This window comes from Nicotiana sylvestris, chromosome 10 (genome assembly GCF_000393655.2).
Source record: "Nicotiana sylvestris chromosome 10, ASM39365v2, whole genome shotgun sequence".
Taxonomy (NCBI): Eukaryota; Viridiplantae; Streptophyta; class Magnoliopsida; order Solanales; family Solanaceae; genus Nicotiana; species Nicotiana sylvestris.
The window spans coordinates 60,558,032-60,566,512 of record NC_091066.1 but is presented as its reverse complement, the minus strand read 5'-3'; positions in this window follow the sequence as shown (position 1 = coordinate 60,566,512).

The following is an 8,481-nucleotide window of genomic DNA, read 5'->3' as shown; positions in this document are numbered from 1 at the left end:
ATACAAACTTTCTCGTTACTTTAAATCATCAAAGTAACATAAAAAAATATGAATCGATCATCAAAACTCATGATTTTCAACTTGAAAACTAATTCACAATTTTTCAGATAACTCACTGAAATGCGCTTAGGTCACCCCGAACCCCAGTCAAAAGAGCGTACATGCCCAAAAATATCATACGAACCTTCCGAAATTGTCAAAATACTAATCCAAGGTCGTTTACGAAGAATGTAAACCGTGTTCAAACCAAATGTCATTTTAAGCCAAAAGAAGTTTCTTCAAAAGTTTACGCAAAAACTTTCCAAAACATTATACAGACTACGCAAGAAAGGTCTCAAAACACAGAAATTAATGCTAGTACTCAAAACGACCTATCGGGTATTCATATTCTCCACCTATAAAAGAAACTTTTATCCTCGAATGGGCATAAAAAAGTACTTGGACTGGTAAAAAGGTAGGGGGGGGGGGAGTTCTACTCCACATATCGGACTCAGACTCCAACATAGCCTCCTCAACTGGATAACCCCTCCAATGCACTTTTACAACAAAAAAAAACTCTTGGATCTCAACATACAGGTTTAGAATAGCCACTGACCCTTGCTCATAGGTTAGATTTTCATCAAGTTACACAGTGATAAAGTCCAAAACATTCGACTTGTCCTCATACTAATTCTGAAGCATGGAAACATGAAATATCAGATATACCTCTGCTAGGCTAGGAGGTAATGAAAACTTATAGTAACCTCCCCAACTCCCCCCAAAAGCTCAAATGGGCCAATAAACCTTGGGCTCCACTTGCCTTTCTTCCCAAATCGCATCACGCCCGTCATAGGTGACATTGGGAGCAGAACCTTCTCATCCACTATATAAGATACATCTTGAACCTTTTGGTTTGCATAACTTTTCTGCCTAGATCGAGCTGTACGAAGTCGTTCTTGAATCAGCTTAACCTTTTCCATAGCATCATAGACCAAATTTGTGCCCAACAATCCAGCCTCTCCGATATCAAACCATCCAATCCGTGAACGACATCACTTCTCATATAAGTCCTCATACGGTGCCATCTGAATATTTGACTATTAACCGTTATTGTAGGCGAACTCTACTAGAGGTACACATTAGTCCCATGAATCTCTAAAATTAATAACACAGGAACGTAACATGTCCTCCATGATCTGAATAGTGAGCTCGGGCTGTCTATTCATCTAAGGATGAAATGCAGTGCTCAATCCAACTCGCGTGTGCAACTCACATTGCACGGCTCACCAAAAATGCAATGCGAACTGCGTGTCTCGGTCAAAAATGATGTAAATGGGTATGTTGTATAGGCAGATAATCTCCTGGATGTAAATCTGAGCCAATAACTCTAAAGAATAGGAATTCATCACCGGAATGAAGTGTGCGGACTTAGTCAACTGGTCCACAATAACCCATAATGCATCATATTTCTCTAATGTCCGTGGTAAGCCTTCCACAAAATTCTTAGTGATGCTCTCCCACGTCCACTCTGGTATCTCCAATCTCTGAATCAATCCACCCAGTTTCTGATTCTCATACTTCACCTGTTGATAATTCAAACACCGAGATATGTATGCAACAATATCTTTCTTCATCCTACGCACCAATAGTGTTGTTTCAAGTCACAGTACATCTTCGTGACACCTGGGTGAATGGAATAACGCGAATTGTACGCCTCCTTAAGGATCAACTCTCTCAACTCGTCAACATTTGGAACACATATCCGGCATTAAATCCGCATAAAACCATCATCGCCAATCATAACCTCCTTGGAACCACCCTGATGCACCGTATCCTTCAACACCAACAAGTGAGGATCATCTAACTTGCGAGCCTTTATACGCTCCAACAACGATGACTATGCCATAAAATCGATTAGGCTCCGAAATATCAAATCTCACAAATCGATTGGCCAAGGCCTGAACATCCATGGCTAGTGGCCTCTCCACTGTCGGTAAATATGCCAAACTACCTATGCTCTCAGTGTCATAACCCTATCCCCGAACCCGGTCGTGATGGAACCTCTCGTGAAGACAAGGACAACCAATTAAATCCAATTTACTTATTAAACAGTAAATCAACATAAACACAGTCTAAAACATGATTTAATGATACTAAGTAGCGAAAAATAGCAAATAAGTGCGTAAGTACAACCCGACACAGCCCTAACCAGGTTGTCACAAGTCACGAGCATCTAACACCTAAGTCCTCAAATGTAACTACAGAGTTTAAATACTGAACTAAGGACATAAAGGAAAAAGATAGGGAGGAGCTCCAGGCTGTGAATGCCAACAACTATCTAAAGACTCCTCAAAGATCCACCTAAAGCTGGAATGAATCAGCACTTGGGAACGGGACCAGCTACACCTGAATCTACAACAGGGTGCAGAGAGTAAAGTGAGTACTCCAACTTAGTGAGTAACAAATGTAAATAACGACTGAAAGTAAGAAAATACGTAAATGAGACATTCTATAATGAAGCAGTAAAACTCATTTAAAAACAGTATCAGTGAAAGATAAGTAAAATTCTTTAAGTCAAATGTTGTTTCATGAAAAGCCTTTTTCAATGATTAAGCAGGAAATTGACAGTCAATTATGAAAAGTAACACATAAAGGCTCGCCCCTCGGGCACAACATCAACAAATCCGCCCCTAGGGCAACATCTCAGAATAGTACCAGTAGCTCGGGAAATCACATAGAACAATACCAGCCCGCTCGGGCTTAATCTTACATCATAATGGGTACCCGCACTCACTGGGTGTGTGCAGACCCCTGGAGGGGCCCCTTATGGCCCAAACGCAATAACAAGCCATCTTGTGGCATCAAAACTAGGCCCTCGACCTCATATCAATCAAGCCACCTTGTGGCGTACATATCTCATGCCCTCGGCCTCAAATCAGTATTAGTGTTTCCTTATAACATAGGCCCTCGGCCTTACTCAGTCAAAAATCCTCACAAGCCCCTCAGACAATTGTAAAATAGTGTTTCTCAGCCCAAACATCATTTAAAATAGCATTTAAGTCTTAAAAACGGAATAAATATGGCTGAGTATGAAAACAGTAGAAAATAACATGACTGAGTTCAAGTAATGAATCAAAATAGTGAGGAAATATGAATAAAAATCCCCGAAGGGTTCAAATAGTTGGCACAAAGCCCAAATATGGCATTCAGCCCAAATCATGAGGATAGTAAATAAATTTCAGTCAAATACGAGGTAAAATCATCAACCGGGACGGACCAAGTCACAATCCCCAATAGCACATTACCCCACACCCGTCATCAAGCGTGTGTCTTACCTCAATATAGCACTACGATGTGCAATTCGGGGTTTCAGACCCTCAGAATATCATTTACAATTATTACTCACCTCGAACTGGCTAATTCTCTAGCTAGCGATGCCTTTGCCCCTCGAATTGGCATCCACTCGCATCGAATCTATCCAAAATCAGAACAAGGATGTCAAAATATGCTAAGGGAACAAAGCCCAAGCGAAAACAATCAATAAAGGGCACAAATCCCGAATTACCAAAACCTGACCCCCGGACCCACATCTCAAAATTCAAAAATTTTTACACCAATAGATTCCTTATCCTCCCACGAGTTCATACATATCAAAAGTTCTCAAATCCGACCCCAAATGGTCCTTCAAATCCTCAATTAAAGGTCTAAATTTTCAAGCCCTAGTTCTTCAATTTTTGGCTTAATTTCCATGATGTTCTAGGTGGAATTTACATAATAATCGAGTTTTTAGTCCAAAGATTCTTACCTCCAAACGTTTCCCTTAAATCCCTCTTCAATCTTCTTCAAATATCTCCAAAAACGATCAACTATGGAGGAAATAAGCCCCAAAATCGCAGACAAGACGAGCTTAAAAACATTCTGCCCAGGCATTTATTCCTTCTTCGCGAATGCAGTCAAACCCTCGCGTTCGTGAAGCACAAATTTACTTTGACCAATTTTTCTCCTACGCGATCGTTACCAAGCCCCCGCGAACGCGATGCTTTACCCAGACGAACCTTCGCGAACGCGTTCCCCCTCCCGCGAACGCGATGTACAATATGACCTCAAACCCGGCTGACCCAAATTCCTCTACACGAACGCGAAGCCATTCTCGCAAACGCGATGCTTCGCGAACGCGCGGGTCTACTCGTGAACGTGAAGAGTAAAAACCTGCAACAACAACTTCTGCAATTTTCTAAACTCCAAAATGATCCGATTGACCACCCGGAACTCACCCGAGGCCCCCGAGATCTCAACCAAAGGCATCAACATATCCTAAAACCTTATTCAAACTTGTTCTAATCATCAAAACACCTCCAACAACATCAAATAACCCAAAACACATCGGATTCAAGCCAAACTTTCTAAAATCTTCTGAATTTCGCTTTTGATTAAAAACCCAACCAAACCACGTCCGAATGACCTGAAAATTTGCATACACATCCCACATGACCCAACAAAGCTATTTCAACTCTCGGAATTCCATTCTAACCCCTATATCCAAATCTCGCCTACCAACCGGAAATCGCCAAAATATGAACTTTGCCAATTCAAGCCTAAATCTACTACGAACCTCCAAAATTCATTCCGATCACGCTCCTAAGTCACAAATCACCTCCCGAAGCTAACCGAACCATCGAAACTCACATACGAGCCCTCTAACACATAAGTCAACATCTGATTAATTTTTGCAACTTAAGCTCCCTCAAAAGAGACTAAGTGTCTCAAACCTTACCAAATTCCTTTCGGATTCGATCCGACCAACCCGATATCGCATAACACGGATAAACAAAGCATAAAGAAGCAGAAATGGGGAAAATGGAGCGGTAACTCATGAGACGACTGGCGTCACATCCTCCCCAACTTAAATAAACGTTCGTCCTTGAAAGAGTCAAGAAACATACCTGAACCCTCAAATAGGTGAGGATATCTGCTCCGCATCTTCCGCTCGGTCTCCCAGGTAGCCTCCTCCACGGGCCGACCTCTCCACTGCACTTTCACTAAAGCTATATCCTTTGACCTTAACCTTCGAACCTGACGAACCAAAATAGCTATTAGCTCCACATCATAAGTCAAACCGTCATCCAACTGATCCATGCTAAAATCCAAAGCATGCGACGGATCCCCAATATACTTCTGGAGCATAGAAACATGAAATACCGGATGCACACTCGACAAGCTGGGTGGCAAAGCAAGCTCATAAGCCACCTCCCAAATCCTCCGAAGCACCTCAAAAGGCCCAATGAAACGCGGACTCAATTTCCCTTTCTTCCCAAGTCTCATAACACCCTTCATGGGTGAAACCTTCAATAGAACCTTCTCGTCAACCATGTAAGGTACATCTCGAACCTTCCTATCAACATAACTCTTTTGCCTCGACTGCGCTATACGAAGCCTCTCCTGAATCACCTTCACCTTCTCCAAAGCATCCTGCACCAAATTAGTCCCCAATAGCCTAGCCTCACCAGGCTCAAACCAACCAACTGGAGATCTACACCACCTGCCATACAAAGCCTCATATGGAGCCATCTGAATACTCAATTGGTAGCTGTTGTTATAAGCAAACTCTGTAAGTGGTAGAAACTGATCCCCTGGCCCTCCAAAATCAATAACACAAGCACGCAACATGTCCTCTGATATCTGAATAGTGCGCTCGGACTGCCCGTCCGTCTGAGGGTGAAAAGTTTTACTCAATTCAACCTGAGTACCCAACTCTCGCTGTACAAACCTCCAAAACTGCGATGTAAACAGAGTGCCCCTATCTCAGATGATGGAAACTGTGACACCATGCAAACGAACAATCTCCCGGATATAGATCTCCGCCAACCGCTCTGAGGAATAGGTAGTACATATAGGAATAAAGTGTGCGGATTTGGTTAGCCGATCCACAATCACCCAAACAGCATCAAACTTCCTCAAAGTCCGTGGAAGTCTAACTACAAAGTCCATAGTGATCCTCTCCCACTTCCACTCAAGAATATCTATCCCCTGAAGCAAGCCACCTGGTGTCTGATGCTCATATTTCACCTGCAGATAATTGAGACACCGAGCTACAAATCCCACAATATCTTTCTTCATTCTTCTCCACCAATAGTATTGCCTCAAATCCTAATACATCTTCGCGGCACCCAAATGAATAGTATACCGCGAGTTATGGGCCTCCTCCAGAATCAACTCCTGAATCCCATCCACAAATCCGGCCCTGCATCCTCAACACCCCATCATCACCAATGGTCACATCTCTAGAATCATCATGCTGTACTCTGTCCCTAAGGACTAGCAAATGCGGATCATCATACTGGTGCTCTCTAATGCGATCATATAAAGAAGATCGAGAAACTAAACAAGCCAATACCTGACTGGGCTCCGAAATATCCAACCTCATGAAACGATTAGACAAGGCCTGAACATCAACTGCAAGAGGTCTCTCCCCAACTAGGATATATGTCAAACTCCCCATAGTCACTGCATTTTGGCTCAAAGCATCGGCCACCATATTGGCCTTTCCCGTATGGCACAATATAGTGATATCATAATTCTTAAGCAACTCCAACCATCTCCGCTGTCACAAATTAAGAACCTTTTGCTTGAACAAATGCTGAAGATTGCGATGATCAATGAACACCTCACAAGACAAGCCATACAAGTAATGCCTCCAAATTTTCAACGCGTAAACTTTGGCAGCCAACTCCAAATCATGAACGGGGTAGTTCTTCTCATGGGGCTTCAACTGACAAGAAGAATAAGCAATAACTCTACCCTCCTGCATCAATACACAACTAATACCAACTCTCAAAGCATCACAATATACGGTATATGAACCTGAAGCTGATGGCCAAACTAACATTGGAGTTATGGTCAAGGCTGTCTTGAGCTTCTGAAAGCTCTCCTCACACTCGTCCGACCATACAAATGAAACACCCTTCTAAGTCAACTTAGTCATGGGTGATGCGATAAATGAGAATCCCTGGACAAAACGGCGATAATAGCCTGCCAAACCAAGAAAGCTACGAATCTCCGTGGCTGAGGACGGTCTGGGCCAACTCCGAACTGCCTCTATCTTCTTTGGATCAACCTGAATACTCTTGCTGGACACCACGTGCCCCAAGAAAGCCACTGAACTGAGCCAAAACTCACACTTGGATAATTTTGCATAAAGCTTCTCCTCACTCAATCTCTGCAACACAACTCTCAAATGCTTCGCGTACTCCTCCTGACTACACGAGTACACCAAAATATCATCAATGAAGACTATGACAAATGAATCAAGATAAGGACGGAACACGCTGTTCATCAAATGCATGAACACTGCTGGGGCATTGGTCAGCCCAAAGACATCACCAAGAACTCATAATGACCATATCGGGTCCTGAAATATATCTTAAGAATATCTGAATCCCTGATCTTCAACTGGTGATAGCCTGAATGGAGATCAATCTTGGAGAATACCCTCGCTCCTTGAAGCTGGTCAAATAAATCATCAATACGAGGCAAAGGATACTTGTTCTTAATTGTTACCTTGTTCAATTGCCTATAATCAATGCACATTCTCATTGTGTCATCCTTCTTCTTCACAAATAGAATCGGTGCACCCCACAATGACACACTAGGCTGAATGAACCCCTTATCTAGGAGCTCCTGAAGCTTCTCCTTTAACTCCTTCAAATCCGCTGGTGCAATACGATACGACAGAATAGAAATGGGTTGAGAGCCCCACACTAGGTCAATACCAAAATCAATATCCCTTTCCGGAGGCATGCCTAGTAGGTTTGTAGGAAACACATCGGGAAAATCCTTCACAACTAGAACAGAATCAATATTGGGAGTCTCAGCACCGACATCCTGCACAAAGGCTAGATACGAAATACAACCGTTCCCAACCATATGTTGTGCTTTCAAGAATGAGATCATCCTACTGGGAACATAATCAGTCACTCCTCGCCACTCGATCCGTGGCACACCCGGTATAGCCAATGTAACTATCTTAGCATGATAGTCCAGAATAGCACGACATGAAGATAGCCAATCCATGCCTAAATTGACATTGAAATCCACCATGCTCAATAATAATATACCCACTCGGGTCTCCAGACCCCTAATAGTCACCACACACGACCAATACACACAGTCTACAACAACAGTATCGCCCACCGGGGTAGATAAGTGAACAGGTAAAGCAAGAAACTCACGGAGCATACCCAAATAACGAGAAAAATATGAGGACACATAAGAAAAGGTGGAACCGGGATCAAATAATACAGAGGTATCTCTTTGGAAGACTGAAACAATACCTGTAATGACAGCATCTAAAGCAATAGCATCGGGTCTGCTTGGAAGTGCATAGAAACGGGCCTGACTACCCTCTGATCGACCTCCCCCTCTGGGGTGACCCCTAGCTGACTGACCTCCACCCCTAGCTGGCGAGGCGGGTGGTGGTGAAGTAACTAGCGCTGAAGCCGATGA